General features: G+C 41.4%; 1 protein-coding gene across 2 annotated transcripts in view; it reads right to left on the reverse strand.

Moving 5' to 3' along the window:
• luzp1 (leucine zipper protein 1) overlaps positions 1–16,883 on the reverse strand; it is a 50,060-nt gene extending 33,177 nt beyond the window's left edge. For both annotated transcript variants that reach the window (XM_038728575.1, XM_038728574.1), the window contains exon 1: positions 16,544–16,883. The gene's annotated coding sequence lies outside the window, so the exon portion shown is untranslated. The remainder of the gene's footprint in view (positions 1–16,543) is intronic.
• Between the last annotated feature and the right edge of the window lie 2,636 nt (positions 16,884–19,519).

Consider the following 19,519-nt stretch of genomic DNA (forward strand, 5'->3'; position numbering starts at 1 on the left):
GAAAGTTACCGGACCAGACATACAGGGAGAGAGAGAGACGGAAAGAAGCGGGGTACACTGACGTTTTTACTGCAGAGGTATGTTAAGAGTGTGAAGAGAACTGAAGGAGGCACTCACTTAAATAAGGTGGAGAATGAAGTATAATTAAAAGGGTGAAATAACAAACAAGTTAATTAATTAGTTATTTCCTACACACTGTATATTTATGTGTCATGAAGAGAACCAGTGAACTTCCTAGTAGTTCAAGTCATAGCGACTGACGATAAGCATATTTCCGCTGATCTACATGTATCAAGATTTGGCAAATATATGCAAAATCACACATAAAATCATCACACCAATAGTCTGAGTAACGAACTGTTTCACTGTTACACCAAACTTCTTTTGTTCCTTTATTATTATAGGTTGCTCAGAATCATTAATTTGGAGAACAGCGTTTGTAGAGTGATAACATTATAAGTTCACATCATCACAAAACGATTATATTATATCTTATGGTTATAATTGTATTGTTTTGACATACAGAGTTCAAAAAGAGATATCCTGTGACATTTAATTAAAATATCATACTAAAGGAAGGCTGTTGATACGTTATCAATGTATGCTTTTGATTATTTATGGTGTTTTCAGACTAAAAGCAAAGAGAGCGTTCGGGGCTGTGAGTTTACATACAAAGTCAATGAAAAGATGGGGGCAGGGACGGCGACGCAAAGGCAACGCGTGAGTTGAATATTTTCAACTCAAGCTAGGGCTGGGCGATATGGCCTAAAAAATAAAATCTCCGATTTTATTTACTTTAATTCAATTTACGATTTTTTCCGATTTCCCCCCCCTACTTAAGGAAAGCAATAAGGTTTGTTGGTCAGTGCGGCTTTGTTCATCGCGGAGAGATTTTCATATTCGGCTGGATGTCTCTGTTTCAGGTGTTGGAATAGGTTTGTGGTGCTGCTGCCTTTCACTGCGATAGGCTTTAGGCAAATGTTGCAGCGTGGTGTCTGTTGTTCCACATCTGTCGCAGCAAACCCATACCAGTTCCAAACAACAGATGACTTTATTCCTTTCTTGGGAACAAACTTCCCGCTCTCACCGGTAGCCATTTTGTCGCTTGCTGTTGCTGTTTAGTGTATGATGTTGTCGCTATGGGAAACGAACACTACGGAAACCCCGGGGAGCCAAAAATGTGCTATTACACAAAAACTCGATTTACTTATTTTTTAAATCGCCCGCAACAAAAAAATTCGAATTAATTCATTCAATCGATTTTTCGCCCAGGCCTAACTCAAGCGAAGAAGTCGCATGACGCTGAGTCGCGATAGCCTATCAGTGTTGAGATTGTCCGTACGTCACCGAGGCTTCAGAGCGTTGTGTGGAGAGGGCCAGGCAGAGCGGGGGATTAAAAATCTTCTGGCCGGCTAAGAGCTGCTAAACTTGGAGAAGAGGAGCAGGGAGCAGCGCTGCAAACATTGGACAAATAAACACCCATAATCGGTCGGATTCTGCTCTGACAACTACGCCGTTTACTCGCGCGGGAGGAGCTCGGAGTTAACTGCTTTTATTAAATTAGCTTTTTACTTTAGTTTTTGGGATTTCAACATTGATTTATCTTCACTGGAGCTTCTCAGCAGCTAGCTTCCATGCACATCCGGTTCCAGTGTTGTTGTTAGCGTTGTTAGCTCTGTCGGACTACGACTTCATATTTATATCAAAACCGGACAAAATTGGACATTACTTGGAGAAAAGAAAGCGAGGAGGTTGAACTACCTGGTGAGTTCAGAAAACATATGTCTGTAACTTTATTCCAGCTATCATTGTACTTTACTGTAACCCATAGCCATGATGGATCCAAACTCCATTCAGAAAACAAACATTTTAGAAGTTGTTGTCCTGCTGTCTTGCTGACAGACCTGACAAAGCATGAATTCATATGTTTAACAAATCTGCATCATGTTGTAGTTATTTCGGAATCAGTTTAATCCGTTTATTCCTGTTTAATCACAGCTAAATATTTACTTTGGGTTCATACAGGTGTAGTAATGGCGAGTTGTGTTTATTCACGTTATGGCGTTAAAATCACCTTCTTGCGTTGTGTGTGAACACTTGCAGCGAATGTACTCACGCGAGGAAATTGTCGCGACGCGAAAATTCGCGGTTGGTCTGAAAGCACCATTAGGCTTACACTTTTCAAAACACATACAGTACACATGTGAGGCCACACACCGATTCCAATTTGGCATAGTGTCTTGCAGGAGATGCTTTAACCCAACATTGATCTGACGGGTACCAACAACATGAGAAAATACCAAATTAATTTTGGCAGGCACAGGTGCTCTGCAAACCTTCAAACCACAGAAGATGTTATATTCATCATCATTTCCACAGAGGAGAAACTCTGTGTCTGTCCATTAGTTGGTCTGAATGGTAATGTTTCACAGCAAAATGGATGCATTCAAATGCAGCGTGGAGAAAAAAGTGTCAAAAGAAAAGGGCAGAGGAACCGTGTCGAGTGAAAACAAGAGAGGAAACGAAGGAGAATGAAAGAAGGGGGAAGAGAGAGATCACGTTCAATTTCCTCCACTGGAGAACATTTCAAGGCCTGAAACCCCATCCTGGGTTCCACTGGCCAGGCGGGCCTCGTTTGCATGGGAGCCCATTTCCTGTGTGTGATTAGCAGAAGGAGAGTGTGCGTGTATGTGTGTGGGCAAACTGGGGTTGCAGTTCAGAGAGGTCTGGGGTGTTTTGTTGCTTGGAAGGAAAGGAATGCCCAAATCAAACACAGTGAACAGGATGCCTTGATAGAGAAAGCGAGAGAGAGACAGGACACAGAGATGCAGAAAGTAGCAGACAGAAGGAGCTAACAAAGAAGAAGGAGGGAAACCCCAGAGAGGATAGAGCAAGAGATTGATTTTCATTTGCTGCCACTGAACACTGCGAACAGCATTCCTCCTGTTCCTATTTGCATTTCAACAAGGTGCAGTAAGAATTCTCTACAAGCGGATGAGCTGTTAAATGGAAAATCATCCACATCTTTAACTAGACTGTAAACCTGCAGAACCTGTCCTAATATCTAATGACTTGCAGAGCTTCACCCTCCCTGTTCCACAAACAGCTGAGGCATTCACACACTACTGCTGCTGACGACACAGATTAATGTTTTTAATTCATACAGCCATTTATGCAACAACAGTAATATGAAAAATAGCAATGTCACAGAACACCTTTTTAGTCCACACAGCTCAACAATATAGGAATCTCCCAAGGTCAAATCCACTGTTTAGCATAAAGAAGAGTTATGCTTTGGCTACATTGAATGAGTACACCTTTTGCTTTTAAAATTTCTGGTTGACAAGGGTTACATTCAAATTAACAGAAATTTCATGTTAGTTTGACTTTTTGTTTTTAATACACACATGTTGAGGATACCAGAAATATGTGTAAGCTTTTGGGGATTTTTTTGGAACTGGGGAAGGGTGTTGCATTAAGCAAGTGAACCTCAGTCATGGTGTGTATTTTATTAGCTAATTTCAGTACCCAATATTTCCCAGCAGTTTCAAAGTTCAGTTTCCAAACACTTCCTTGTGTTGTGTGTGTGCGAGCTAGACCCTGCCCATGTAGGAGCAAGCCAATCTTTGACTGGCAGAGCAGAATTGATAGGCTGCTATTGTTTCCTTTTAAGGTCAATTGTGTCTGAAATGCTTGGCATGGCTGGGAGTGCAGATGCAGCTGGCTGGCAAGACGGATAAAGCACTAATTTAACTGCATTTTTCTGTGCAGTCCACACCTAGAGAGAGAGAGGAGAGAGAGAGAGAGAGCGAGAGAGAGAGAGAGAGAGAGAGAGAGAGAGAGAGAGAGAGAGAGAGAGAGAGAGAGAGAGAGAGAGAGAGAGGAGAGAGAGAGAGAGAGAGAGAGAGTCAGCGCTATACCTATTAAAAGTGTGTTACTTGATGTTGAATGCATACTGATCACTCTTTTTTTTTAACACAAACACATACGCTTTGATTACTTTACGCTTTAACGCTTTAATTACTTGTTTAATGAAAGTATGGGGTTGATTGTTCTTATGTTGTATGTATGATGCTTTGGCAATATTGTTGTTACACATTCATGCCCATAAAGCTAATTTGAATTGTGAGAGAGAGAGAGAGGGAGAGAGAGAGAAATATAAAACATTTGAAGAGGTTTAGACAAAAAAAAATAAAAAGCAAGATATGACTAGAGGGTGAAAACAAGGAGGTAAAAACTACAACGAGTTTATCCAAGTGGGTGGCCAAGACTCACTTTGCCACGGGCATCGAGCTCTGCTGTACTCTTGTTTGTCCAGGCAGTCAAAACACACCACCACATGTGGTAGACCTGTTTGTCAAGGTCCACAATAGGAGGGTATACACATATAATAAATGTCTACCCACACCTAAACTTGTCACAGCGTGACAATCCACGCTGTGTAAATCATCCCACGTTGATTTCGACGCCAAATTGCTTGAGCATGATACTGTACCCACTCACTGCAAGTTGCTCTGAATAAAGGCATCAGCTAAATGTCTAAAATGCAATGATTAAATATTCTGCTGAAGAGGGAAGGAAAAGGGAGGGGGTACCGGACGGCCAGACCGGCTTAGCTTTCAAATAAACCCAGACGGTGGGAGAAAGAGAGGGAGCCGGCTGAAGGCTGGATCATAAAATATGCCTGGTATTCCACAATGTTCCACAGTGCACAAATGAGCCACTCAGGGACTTGGGGAGTGTTACGGGATTCCTGTGAGGCTCCTGTGTCTGAATGTGTTCACATGCACACACGTATATACCCACACAAACACACAACTGTGCGTGAGCCAGACATTCAGCACTATACCTATTAAAAGTGTGTTACTTGATGTTGAATCCATACTGATCACTAAAACAATCCAACAAGAAAAGAAAGCATAGAATAAATAGGTAAAGAAATCGTTTTGGTCAAATGGTGCCTTTTGTTATACATTTATCTAAATGTTAGCTGCAAGAAGTGCAGGGCACATAAAGGGACCACCAGAGGGGAGTCGATGACTTGCTCATGGTCAGAGTCGCTGTGTTTCTCTCTGCTGCACTGTAAACAAATGGAAGAGCAGTGTATGTCTAATCACGGTGAGTGATCCAATGTGTTTAAGTTAATTCAGTGACGTTCCAGTAACTCAGACTAACTACTGAAACGATCAATATTTAGATGTTTACAGGTTCTCCCATGTGAGAATTATCAGCTTTTCCTGGATTTACATTGTAATAATATGAATGCTTTAGGGCTTCGGCCTGTTGGTTGGACAAAGGAAGAAATTTTAAAATGTCACCACCCGGGACTTTTAACAACTGGGATAACATTTTCAACAACTAAAGAATGAGTTGAGAAAATAATTGGCACATTAATTGATAATGAAAATAATAGTCTGTCGTAGCTCCAGAGCCCATGGTGATGAAGACATCACCTTGGGCTCTGGGAAATGGAGGGTATTTCTTCACTATTTTCAGACATTTATTCAACTAAACAATTCGTTGAAAAGACAGTCAACAAATTAATCTGTTTAACTACTCATTAGTGGAGCATCCTAGAGTCTTTGTTGCATGTCATACTCCCCTCTCCCTACCTTTGTTTCCTGTCAGTCTCAATAGTTGTTTAACAAAAGTGAAAAATAAATAAATTGTTGGTGCAGCTCTCCTCCGAACCCAAACTACTTCTTCAACTGCTACTACAAAAACCTTGGACATGAAAGGGTTTCAAGCATGTCTGTTGAAGTAAAAGCTACATTTTAGCCAGTCTATTTTTATGGCCTCGCTGTGGCTCGCATTGTGCTGCTTCACTTCCCCTGGTTGGGACAGTTAGCACGAAAAGGAGCTCCAAAAGCAATGTTGGCATGGAGGGGAAAACCAGCCCTCAGTCCTTCACAAAAGACAGCGGTACAGAGATCTCCTCCAAAATAAAACCAAAGCAGTGAAGAGGGGGGAAATAGGGGGAAAGAGGAGGAGAAATAGAGGCTGAAAATAGCCTAGCAGTCGGGGTCTGTATGCATCAGCACCACAATGATGAAAGTCTGAAAACCAGACTTGCTAATACATGGATGGATGGATGGATGAACTGAGGGAGGGGAGACTGTGGGAAAGAAGAAAAACATCTTACCAGTTTAGTTTTAAATGAGGGTAGGTGAAAACGAAGGATAAACAAAAATGGGGACTTAAGAAAGTCAGATAAAAGGTCACAGGCATGAAAAACAAAAGTTGTGACAAGTTGTTGAAAGCTGATTAGATTTACCAACCCATTGTAGCACTGTCTACAAACTAAATAAGTAAAAGGGACAGAAAATAAAGTTAAGCAGACACAGAGCACAGAAGACAAAACAGCCGAGAGAAACAGCAGAAGGGGGAAGTGAGCAATTGCCAGGTCGCCATGGCGTCTGAGCATTCCTCTCTGAGAACATGTATATTTTCTGATCACAAGAAAATAATCTGCGGGAGGAATTTTATTTTGAGAGCCGCCCTGTAGATCCAAGGATTAGAAGAGGTCAGGCAGGAGTGTGTATATCCCTCACACAGTCAAGGTGCATCACCAGACAGATCATTTGTAAAGGAAGAGCACAGAAGGATCCAAATCCGGGGTGCTCAAGTCACGTACAATCAACTGAATAAACACCCACGCCCACAGCTACACTGTATACCAATAAAGTTCATTTATGAATGCCACTTAACACAGGTATGACTAATCCAAAGTCATTTTTTCTTTTCCTCAACTTCTCAGTCTGTTCCCTTGTTTTGTTTAGTCAATTTCCTCTGTTGAAGTGAACGAAAAAGAGCCACCTCAGGGGGGGTCATGGATGTTGAGTGGACCTAAAGTTGTATGGTTCATGTGTATGGTTCATGTGGTGACATAAACAAACAAAGTGCTCTGATGCTAGCAAAGCTATTTTGCTAACCTGAATCTTGTTCGCCTATATTGTTATCCACTTTTGCTGGGGTGGGGGGGCATAAACATTTTTTGGCTTCTAAAGGGGGAGAACCACTGGCATATAAATCAACTCTACTTGATGAGCAACACCCTTCCGGAAGATTTTCCTGCATCTGGTGTTTTGCTGATGGTGGTGGAGAATTCGGTTTAGAACACATCATCCAAAATCTCCCATAGGTTTTCAATTGGTTTGAGCTCTAGTGACCCACATCATTTTAATTTTAAGCATGGGTGTTTGTCCTCCACTCATTTATTCTGTTTTTTCATTTTATTTGTCACGTTTCAGGTGGTTGCCTAATCCACATTTTGCTGCCAAGATCAAAACATAAGAGATCAGACACATCAAACCACAAGACAGACAGCAGGCACATTTGATGTCGTCTCTCTGGGCCTCACCCAGAAACAGCAGCACAAGAGTCAGGACAGTAAGCACGTAAGCAAGTAGACATATTTGATATTCTAATTGTTTGCTCTTTTATCAGTTTAGTTTAGTGTCATTTTGATTTGAGACAAAGTGATCACTATTTTCAATATAAAAAATGACTAAGCCATGGATGTATAGAACAAAAAGCAAATGTTTTACAGAGAGAATTAAGCGCAGACGTTTTGGCCGTTTATGAATAGATCTGTACACTTTACTCCAACCGGGCCTTCGACACAGACCCGAGAACTCACAATGAACCAGACCTCTGCTGAGCACTGGACTGGTACCGCCACAGTGAACTCCTGCCAACAACTGTCACGTCAGTCAGTAGCCATCCGACTGCAAATAACAGGCTAAAGCATCATAAATTCTAGGGGAGAGACATAGTCACTATAATGCCACGGAAGAGAAGTTGAAAGTAAACACTCATTAAATTGTAGTGATGGTACCCAACACACACAAACCCTGCTGCTGGGTGAAGAACTTTGGTTCAACATTTAGCCTTTTATGGACATTATTCAGGGTTACAGATTTGGGGGGTGGGGGGAGGGGTTAGACATCTGTGTCAGTGTGTAGGTGGCATAAGGTGGTATTTTTGGTATCTTTTTACGACCTGGGTTAGAAGCTTTTTAGCCACCAAAGGCAGGTATGTGTAGTCTACGCCATCTTCTACCACCAGCATCACGAGACTGATAGGAAGTAGAGCGTGATGTTCAACTTACTTCTCCTCCCTTGATCATCGTCTAACTGGCTGCTCAGCCAGATCTCTAGGAAGAAGAATGCATCTTGAACCAGACTGGAATGGCTCCTGAAATATGCCAAATATGCCCCTGACCCCCCTCCTTTCCTGAAGACGTAGGTCTGCTTACTAGTCCACCCTCCTTCCCTTCTACCCACAGCATTCCTGCGCAGTATGCAGCACCGAACGCTCGCACACTTACAATCACAGATGACCCACTCACATAGAAAATGTTAAGAACATTAATAATAACACAAGTTTCCACCTAGCTGACCCAGACATGCCTTTTAAGGGTAAGCAGTTTAGATTTCTCTTTTCATTAACTTCCAAAAATACTCCTGGACCAGGCGGGAGAAGGGGGAGTGACAGGAAAAGGAGGTGGTGGGGGACTCGTCTTTTGCAAGGCAAAAAGCGAGGGAGCAAGGCAAGATAACAATCAGAAGGAGAAAGGGGAAATGTTGGCCTGTTGAGGTGTAGAACACCTAAAAAATAAAAGTGTGGCTGAGGAATTTACAAGAAATGTCTTAACTTTAGCTCTTCTCTGTTAAAATGTCTCAGTCCCTTAATCCCCCTCCCTCGCTATGCTTCCTACATGCTTTTGAAGTCTGTTTCCTTTGCACCGCTTTCCTCTTTTCTTTTCAGGATCGACGAGGTAGCCATTTTTGAGAAGCCTGTACAGTGTAGGAACAAAACAGGCGTGCAGGGAACCTTCTGTGAAACAACTTATTGGAGGCTGAAATGTCTAACAGAAATCTAAATCCCACACAGGAACCAGTTGAAAAAAAAAATAGAAATCCCAAAACCTAGAGGAAACTTGTGTTTCAGGTCAACTGGACAGCATGTAACACAAACACAGTAGCAGCCACAAACACTTTCTGGCAGGAGTGTTTTGCTAAATAAACTGGTCCTCAGCAGGGAGGGAAAGGGGTGTGACAGAAGAAGTCAAAATTTGTGTGTATGAACCTGAAAATCATAAAAATTGATAACAAATTTATTGTGATAACAGGTTATCAACCATGTTAACGCATGGGACAAGCTGCAATGAGATTGCATCTACAATAATGTCATTGTTTGCAAAAGCAAGACAGAGACGGACACGAGACTTCAAAAGGATGACTCGTGAGAAATCTTTAAAATCTGAAGACTAAACTAACTGATTCACAGCTACCTTTAGCCTTTACTCATCAGACCTAATGAAATGGAAGCAGTGGCAAAGCTGTAATGACATCAGAAATACGGGAATCATCAATCAAAAGTACCCCAGATAATAAATTCTGGTGATTTACAGACTCAACGCTACGGACTCAATGCTGCATCTCTCTCAACTCCCATGTGATAAGGAAATTGTGGATGGTTGGGAAGCCAAAATGAATACCAGATGATGAGCTTTAGAACATCACATGGTCAACAGCAGGGCAGTTGCCTGGTTTTAGGGGGCTACAGGGGAGTGATGGGTGTTCATAAATTAAAATTCCTAAAATATGGCCCTAGGAGGCAATTTGGAAGTCTGGTACAGGTCTGCAACGGGTAATTCCTGAAAAACAGTAATAGAGGAGTGTGGCGGAAAGCCAAGAGCAGTAACCCCACCCGGATTTGAACCCGGGTCTACGGGGTACCAAACATGCAACTTGACCACAATGCCAAAAAGCCAGGCTCGTTGGTATGGCAGTCACAGCGCATACTCAACCGTAGTGACGGTCCATCACAAGGAGCATTAAAGACACTTCTTTCAGCACACTTGTGTCCAGTACACTTATAATTTGTCCAAAAAGAAAGATGCTTGAGAACAGTCACATGTTTTAGTCAAGTGTAAGCAAAGGTTTTATAGTTTTTAACTTCTCAGGCAACATGGCAGAATTTAAATTTAGCAACTGAAAGGTCGTATACGATGTCATGCTATCCTCTTGGCTTGGTAGACATCCAGCTACATATACTCTCATAGGAAAATGATTTACAAACGTAATTAGGAATGTACAATTACAGATCTCCACTGTGCTGTGAGGATTTCTTCATAATGACTTAAAGGAAAGGCAATGTCCGTCTACCAAAACTGTTAGGTTGCCAGCTTGTCACACATAAAAGAATACAAGGAAATGGAAATGTGTAATCCAGAGTACCAAGCAGCAATGGGGGAGCAGAGGTCGGAGTACAGTTTTAGTAAATGTTTCAAAGACACGTTTTTCCTCAAACTTAATGAGTCATTATTGTCAGCCTCTCTGTGGCAGAGCTTTGATATTTATTTCATGTTTGTGGCAAGTGTACAAAGTTTCATCAATTAAACAACAGCTTAATTTGCCACAAAAAGTCCTATTTCATAACCACCTGGTCATGTAACAGGTTTGATAACTATTCAGTGACTCAATACAATCTTTTACAGGTCAATAAATACCAGAGACGTCACTTTGGCAGACTGGTTAAATTGGAGTCTTAACTAACCAAATTTCACAATGTTGCTGAACATTAGGACACAAACTACAAAATACACAAAGATAAGATGAGGGTAAAACATTGTTTTTATTGTTTGGGATCAATTTTGAAGCCCTATAATTTAAAGAAAAATGAGTTGTCAGGAGTGATCCATGATTCACTTATCCGTGTCATGTAGGATTGGCCAATATGGCAGTTTATGCCTTTATACTACATAAATTGTGTTGACCATCAGAGGCTTTGCCATATTTGTCGTCAGGCCTTTAACTCACTGGATTCATCAAAAAACAGACAATACTGTCTAGTTAGGCTATCCATCAACATAGAACAGAGAAGATACACCTTTTTACAGAGAAAATTTCTCTGTAAAAGGTGTATCTTATTAAACACAAAGGCATTATACTGCAGTTCACTTGTATCAAAATCTGGCATACTGCATAATACAATAATTTAACAACCTGATAAGAAATACAAACAGATCACATGATTATCTTCCTACTGATATCTTTTTCCACCTGTTTTGATAGAGAAAACATACTTAAAGTCAGTGCTCTCATGGATATCAGCTGCAGTACTGGACACAACAACATCATGTGCACCTGCAGCCTTCCTTGCAGAAGATCTCTGTGATTAAAATGTTGTTTCCCAATCACCTGCAGCACAGCAGAGTGGTGAGGCCTCAGTCTGTGGCCACGGCATCGCAGGACAGAAAGCCCTCCAGAGCAGTTGGTAATGATGAGGCCATTTGGCACGCTTTTGAGGACTAACAAGCGGGATTTATTCACACTCGCACATACGCAGAAGAAGTTGTATAAGCAGAATTCATTCGTGCTTTGACATGGAATTCTTGAAGAGTGAGAGCATGTATCTGTTGCTCTGTGTGTCAGTGTATGTGTTAATGACAGCCTCAGCGAGGCGTGTAAACACTTGGAGCTGAGATGTACTTCTGGCTACTACTCGCTGAGTGATTGACACTCTCAGCCTTTAGTATCTGATGACAAATCGACATGGCTGGGAACAGCACTGAGGAAAAGTGCTTTGGCACACAGACATACATACACACAGAGAGAACCCTCAAAACACACACAAAGCTCAAGTAGTTTGAACTCCAGCTGAAATCACAAAGCCCTGCCCTGTCACTGGCCTACCACTGATAAAAAAGCTGGCAAGGAGGGCAGGAAGAGGTACTGGAAGAGAGGGAAAAAAGCGAGAGAAAAGGAGGAAGAAGGGAGAAGGCATATGTACAGTAGACGAGAGACAAAAGTAGAGGGAGATGATGAGAAAAGAAAAGGTTTAGGGTAAGAACAGGTCTGAACGTCTGGCTCTAATGACTGTACACATTACACATATACACATTGTGGTACAATTAATAGTTTGATGTAAAAATTGAAAAAAACTGTGAATATCACAAGTTCCCAGAACCCATGAAGTGGGTGTGCATGGTAACACTCCACGTTCGGCAGATCTCTGTGTATCCTGTGTGTGAGGCCGAGCGAGTGAGAGAAAGCGAGCGGCAGAACGTGAAGCTGAAAGTTAGCGGAGAAATATATTAACAGTAAGTTTCAGTCTGGTAGTAACAGACTGTATATAAAATGGGTAGTAAACGTGCAGAGTAGGTCACTGTGTGTCCGTTAATAAAAGTCTGTAGTTTCCCCAACGGCTGGAAAAGTGGAGGCTGTTTGCGCAAGCTAACATCTCCCCTGTCCTTCACACCAGAATCCGGACTTTAGGAGACAGCCTTCAGCGTCACAGCCCCCACCCTCTGGAACTCACCCCACAGAGATCCGAAATGCTCTCTGTCTGGACACTTCAAAAAATCTACTAAAAACCCAGCTCTTTACCAAGGCATTCACTCCTGAATGACTTTTTGTTGTTCTGTCACTGTAACTATGTGTAAAGCATCATTGGGTCCTGTGAAAGGCGCTAAAAAAATTTATTTATTTATGTAATGTTACCTAAATTAGTAACGAAGTAGTATTAATTATCGGCTATATGTCAGTACTAACTAACCTACTAGTCAAGGGTTGAGAACATCTGGTACAAGCTTAGACTAAACTGGTGTACAGCTCTGTCCTGTATACATATTGTACATCCTGATAATTATAGGCCTATTTAAATTTTCAGAGGAGTCTGACAACTGGTTGTTAATGAAATGAGGGAACATGGAGCTGAGATTAATTAAGTAAATTAAGGATGCAAACTAGTCCTTTTAAGCCAATTAGGAGATGTTTCTTTTGGATTTTAATCGTGAGGTCCCCAGAGATTCCAACCCCTAACGGTTACTGGTTAATCATGTTGATTTATTTTTGCTAATTTCAGCATCACTAACCAGAGATCAGCAACATAAAAAAGCCTAAATACGCAGACATAGTGGACACAGTACACAAGCAGTTGACATGTACGCTTCTACCTCTGGGGCTGCAGATTACTTTCTCCATTAATCGAATCATTTCGTCAGAATGTCCGTGAATAGTAAAATATGCCCGTCACGTTTACAGACACAAAAGACGAAGTAAAAACATAAGAGAAGCATCTTGTGTTAATCGTCTCAGCTCTTCCTAACTCCAAAAACACACTGCAAAGACAGACAGTACACAGACTCATTTAAGCATCTTTATGGCATTAAGCCATCCTCCTGCAAGTTTGCTAACAGACAGGCAGCAACTGCAGCTGGCCTGCGTATTGTCAACAGCAGCCTCTGTCCCGGATACTGAGCCCATTATTGCATTATCACAAACACACACACTTACACACACTGACAAGTACACTCACAGGCTGTGTGTGGGCTTTAATACAAGTCATGATACGTGATTCATCTGTACTATTTCAAGGAGGCCCCCGAGTCTACCACTAATAATAACCAACGCCAACATCATCCGGTCCAAATTCTATCCCAGCTATCCATTACAGCTTATTAGGACATGTAGGTTACGCTGCAAAGGACACTCGTCTGCTCATGTGGGTGTTAAAACTCACCTATTAGCTGAGCGAGATAAAATGAATCTGAAACTATTTTAACACTGATCGCTTACTTTGTCATTTGTCATAGTAAATTGAAAATATTTGGGTTTTCAGCGGTTGGTCATGCAAAACAAGCTATATGTATAAATCACCTTCAGCTCTGGGAAATTACAATGGTCTTTTTCACTGATTGATGATTAAGATAATAGTTGACAATTTCTAAATACGAGTTTTCCACCCAACTATGCAATAACAATATCCATTTTATTTTCATGCACTTGCAACACAAGACGCCAATGTCCATGTACTGTAATTCCACACTGATGTGATGGTACCACACTAACAGCAGGGGCTCTGTGCATAAACCTTTATGTGCGCAGTGGCAGTAATACTACCATCGACAGGCTGGGTTTGACATTCCCAGTGGTTGGATTCTCCCAGGCAGAAACCTCAATATTTTTTAATCCCAAGAGCACTCATTTAGCCACTCCGTAATCCCCAGGTCCAGTGCTTAGTCTGATAATTACCCTTACTGGACACCCATAATGATTAGTTTTTGGTTTCACCCAAAGCAGTGAAGGCAGTTTCATAGGGCGGTCGCGGCGTTATGCGGAGTGGAAAACCAATCATGCGCGGTATAGCCCAGGTTGTAAAAGAAGAGCGAGGGGTATGATTATTACTTTGCTGGCAACTCCTGGAGAGGACATGGTGTAAACTGTCTTTGTGTAACTTTCACTTGTCGGCATCAAGATCACTCAAAGGATTACAAAGCAAATGGTGGTTGGGGTGGCACTCCTACTGTGTCAACATTAACAGTTATCATTGCACCGAGCAATCATGCTCAGTTACCGGGGTGAAAGTCAATGGGGACATAGGCTGGGAACGATCCCTGCTGAGGCGCAACGCAACCAAACCTAACATCGGAGCATAATTTCCAGTGGATCAAGCAGTAATCAGAGGAATTTTAGACATCTCACTCTTCACTTTGCTGGTACTGTCATTTAATTTTCCCTTTGCATTTCTCTCAACATTTCCAAACTGACAGCATGAACTGCAGACATTCCCACCATGACAAGCTGCCATGTGCCATGAGTCCAGGAGAAAAATGGGTTCATGGCAGCACAAGCTGGTAGCTCAGCTGGTATAATCTACAGCTGGGAGGGGAGCCTTACTGGAAAGTCATCAGTGATTTTTTTTTGTCTCCTTCATGTCTGAAACAGGTCAAGGCAGGTTCCCTCCATCTACTTCCCTCTCTGTGCAGCTCTTTACGAGCCCCACCTGGCAGATTAGTATTCCACCACTACAACTACCTTTTCTGCTGTTGACACACACACACACACCCCTCTATTACTGTTGGAGGGAGGCAGCACAGGGCACATACTGTTCAAACTATGAGCTCTGCCACCTTAGTTTCATACATGTATGTGTGGGCCTATGGAGCGCAAAACATTCCACCTCATGTGAAGTAACAGAACAAAGATGTCTTGCTCTTTGTTGATTCAACAAATCATTTGGCTGAAACTTCTGATTATTTTTGTTGTGTCAACTTCAATTAATATTAGTCTATAAAATGGCAGAAAAGTGTAAAAAAAAAAAATGCCCATCACAGTTAAACAAAACTGAACAAGACATCTTCAACTGCTCAATTGCACAATTTTTTGTCCAAAAAAACCTAAACATTCATATTACAGTCACATAAACAGAGAACAAATACATTTGAGAATCTGCAACCACAGAATATTAAACTATCAGTTGATTATTTAAAGTGTTGAGATTCATTTTCTGTCTACCCATTACTAATTTCGAGTAGCCTCCTAGCTCTTAGACTAACTCACAGCACTAGATCCAAGGCGAATTCATTTCTTTCTTGCAGTTACACTTAAGTTGTCCACCATACAAAAAGGAACATGTGCACAATTCATTTATCATTAGAGGTTCAGAATGTCAAAATAGCTTAATCAAACGTGAACTCATTCAACATACTAAAGATCTAAATACAGATGATGTTCAACATTCCTTTACAATGTAAAATCGCTATAATATCCTTTCATTGTTTGTATGTGCCCTCCACTAGTCTATTCCTGAGTGAGTGTAATGTCCTTGTGACTTTTGTGCTCAGTTGTGATTTTATAGTGTGATTAGGCTAACCCTGAAATATTTAGGTCAATCAATATCCTGTCCTGCTATGCCACCTTTCATGAACAACTGCAGTGTCTATATATCTGCCATATCATCCAGAATCTCCTTTCTGTAAACATACTCTATAAGGTGTAGGTAATACATTGAAATATATTTGTGCACATGAGTAAACACAGTTTTAATGCTTCCATTGGAAAAGAGGGCCAAAACAGTGCCTTTGGCAGTCTGGTACAAATTCTTCATGTGGCTGAGCCTGAATGTCAACAAAAGAAACATTTTTACTTCATTCATAAAAAATTCCGAACGACTTCAGAAAAAGGGGGAATTACAGTTTGATTAGCCAAGTTACATTTTGAGACAGCGCACAAGATAATATCCTTGCCAGTGTCCAAAACATAGTCCACATGAACGCCAGGAGCAATGTAACCAGCCTACAATTAACAAACACTTACATATGTTTTAATGTTTTCATGAAACCCTTGTTGTGAACTATAGCTTGTTATGCAGTAGCCTATATGGAAACCACCGACGTTATTAAGTGCGTAGACACAAGCGAATCGCAAACACGTAGCCTTCATGCCACCAAAACGGTGAAACATTGTAAAAACTGCGACGTGTTAACACAGTGAGGTGTAGGCTACGGTCTATGCGCGGCTACAGTTTAACCACCTGAGCTTTTCGCCGCAGTCCTGATGCTTCATTTTGGCTACAACAAGAGCACAGGAGGAGAAGAACCAGGAGGAGGAGGGTTGAAAAACTTGCCGCAGTTCAGACTTCTGCAGTCCCGACTGACTGAGTCCAACTCAGGAAGCCGCTGTCTGAACCCCTTTCCATGTACCCGTGTTCCCTATCCAAACCAAAACACACACAATAAAGACTCCAACTTTACCTTAGCTGGTCCACCGCCAGGTCAGAAAAACACGACGGTAAATCCACAACTTCACACGGTTTGAGTTCATGCAGACGGTTGGACTCGCTGCTGCCGACACGACGAGGACAAGTTCATCCACATATTTTCACATACAACCAGAGTTGGTGGCGACAGGAGGGGGGGGGGCTGCGTTTCTGGTTTCTCCCTTCCCCTAAATCACTTTCGTCCGTCCTTTCCTCTCGGATATTCCCCTCCCTGGCCCGTCTGAGATCAAACCATCACATTCCACCGCGTCCTTAACAATGAAAAAAGGTGGGTTTTTCCTTTTCTGCTGCCGGAGGACCCACCCCTCGGGATGACTCTGCCCGGTCTGACCGCAAAGAGAACGCCCTTCCCGGCTGCGAGGTCCCGCCTCTCTCCCCCACATAACATACGCAAGACTGGCCGGTGGGGAGAAATGAATTCTCGCTGAGATTGTGTGGATACTGAGTAAATGCATCTCTCCCACCCCCCCATTCTGCGCACACACACACTATAGCCTATATTTTTGAACTGTTTGAATTAATATTATAGCACAATTTTTGTAATACCATTGGGACTACAAAATGCCATTAACAACTTACCTTACGCTTCCCACATTGTGTAGCCTATCACAGTTTAAATCATAAAGTCCCCATAAACTCAACAAGTAACACCTGTAGCAATGTTACCACAGTCTTAAAGTAAGCAAAAGGAGTAAAACATATAGATAATATCACTATAAATTTATTTTCCAGTAGTGCAGACATATTATAAATCTCCACTGTATTGGTATAACTCTTTTTTTAGTTTGTGTACACTGTAATGCTCATAAAACACCCAGGAACTGCAAACTCACTGCCACAAAAATGCTGATTATTCTGCATATAAATGTGCAAATTCCACAATTACTGTTGTACAACTTTTATGGTGTCAGGTTTGTGTGGATTTCAAGGCAAAGTTTTTTTTTTTTATTGAGAAGCAGCCTAAAATGTATGCAGCTGAGACCCTGGGCCCCTGTTTGACAACGATGCGTCCTAAAGAACCCCCAGGTTCTCTGGATTTGGGAAATGTGACTTGGTGTGGACTAAATATTATACTAAAGGTAATTAATCCTCTGAAGCAAAAAATGTGTTTAAAGTAGTTTTACAGCTACATGCCTCAATGTATTTATTAATACACTACAGAAACAAGTTTTAAAAAAGCATTTTGTTTTAAGGCCCCCTTTGATTGGAATAATGTATTGTCATTAAATCCATAATCTCTTTTGGATTATTTAAAACCAGACATTTTTCTTATTTGAAATCTAGTTACTATTGCTTCTAATGTTTACTTTTATAATTAGGAATTACAAATTTAGTCTCTGTGTTTTGTTTTGTTTGTTTTTTGGGGGTAAAATGTAATGATATGTTATGACTCTCTTGAAAATGAGATATAAACCCCTTTATAAACCCAAATCGAACTCTTTTAAAGACCCCTGGTGGACCTGCTTTAGGAAAGTTTGTTTTAGGCTATGTAGAAAACCAGAGGATTGTTGTGGTAAATACATTAGGCTAAATTTCATACAAATACAGTCACGTCATCCTATCTAACATTTTGTCTCTGTGATAGTGTATAGTACAGGAGAGCTGCTGGTTTGTTCCACAGCTTAAACCAGGCCATATAATTTTCTTCCCCTGAGTTCAAACCCACTGCAGCTCAGACTGCCTGACCTTCAAGACAGACACATGGATCAATCTGTGCTGTCAATCGGTGCAACCTCTCTGCCATCCTGGATATGAAATACTCCCTGTTTTTTACTGGTGCCATTGCGTGTGCTAACTTCAAGTGCACTGCAGTCATAATAACTGTAACAGAAGCATATTGTTTTCTATATGTATTGCAGCATGATTATGGTGTGGCAGTAAATTCTTCATTGTGGGTCATTCGTCTTTCAGTTGCGTAACTCCCCCTAACTCTTATGAATGTGATAGGCAGCCATCCATCCAGGTAAAGTCCTGTCCATGCAGACACACATACGCTCTCACACACAGTTGAGTGTTTGTTTTTGTATCTCTTGAACAGTTTAGACTGATTCTTGCGAAACGCTGCTTTAGTCAGCAGCAGAGCCGTCGTTTTAGGTTTTATTATCAAAACTGAAATATATACTGCCTGGTCGCTATTCAAAAGTAACCTCAGCAGCATATTGTTGCTCTCTGTGAAAGGGTAAAAATACTGTTACATGGTGTCAAAAGCCTCGCGTTCATCAGTGACCATGACAAGGTCTTGTGTGATGTGTAATTAAAACAGTCCTTTGTGGAGATTCTCACAGTCAAACCTTTGTTTCCCCTCCTCCCTCATAAAAGGTCATACCACTCTAATCATGTCATTCAACACAATGGGATAGGCAAGGTATAAATAATGTTACGGTGTTGCTCTCTCCAGGTGGGGAAAAGGCCAAAGATACTAAGCAATCAAAGAGATATATCCTGTCAAGAGGCTGCTGCAAGCTAAAGACAGAACCGGGCATGCCCAGACACCTAAACACCACAGCAGGAAAGCAAGGCGGAAGGTGTTTGTGAATATGAATGTGTGTGCACACGTATTTCTTTATAAACTATATGTCTGTCTGTATATTTCTTATGGTAATATGTCTTAAAAGATAAAGGCACAGTGTGAGAGAGAAACATAGTTTTGGGAGCTGTATATTATGGGCTCTTCCCTCAGTTTCCAGAGCTACTGTTCTGTTCTAGACATTAAACCAACTCTTGATCTATGGAGAAGCAAAGCACAGAAAATCCATCAGGGCAATAGAAACAGTGGGATGTATATATAAGTAAAGACAGGCATGGAAAATGCCTCTTTTTTATGAGAATGTGTTTCGGCCATGTTTCATCCGTCTTGAGAGGGTTGGCTCATGCACAGATAAGTTTCTGTCACTTTGGGAATTTGCCTTAATACATCAAATGATATAAATGCAAATGCATAATACAGACT

This window comes from Micropterus salmoides, unplaced genomic scaffold, assembly GCF_014851395.1.
Source record: "Micropterus salmoides isolate LMB-PRFRI ecotype aquatic unplaced genomic scaffold, ASM1485139v1 Ms_hic_scaffold_19, whole genome shotgun sequence".
In the NCBI taxonomy this organism is placed as follows: domain Eukaryota; kingdom Metazoa; phylum Chordata; class Actinopteri; order Centrarchiformes; family Centrarchidae; genus Micropterus; species Micropterus salmoides.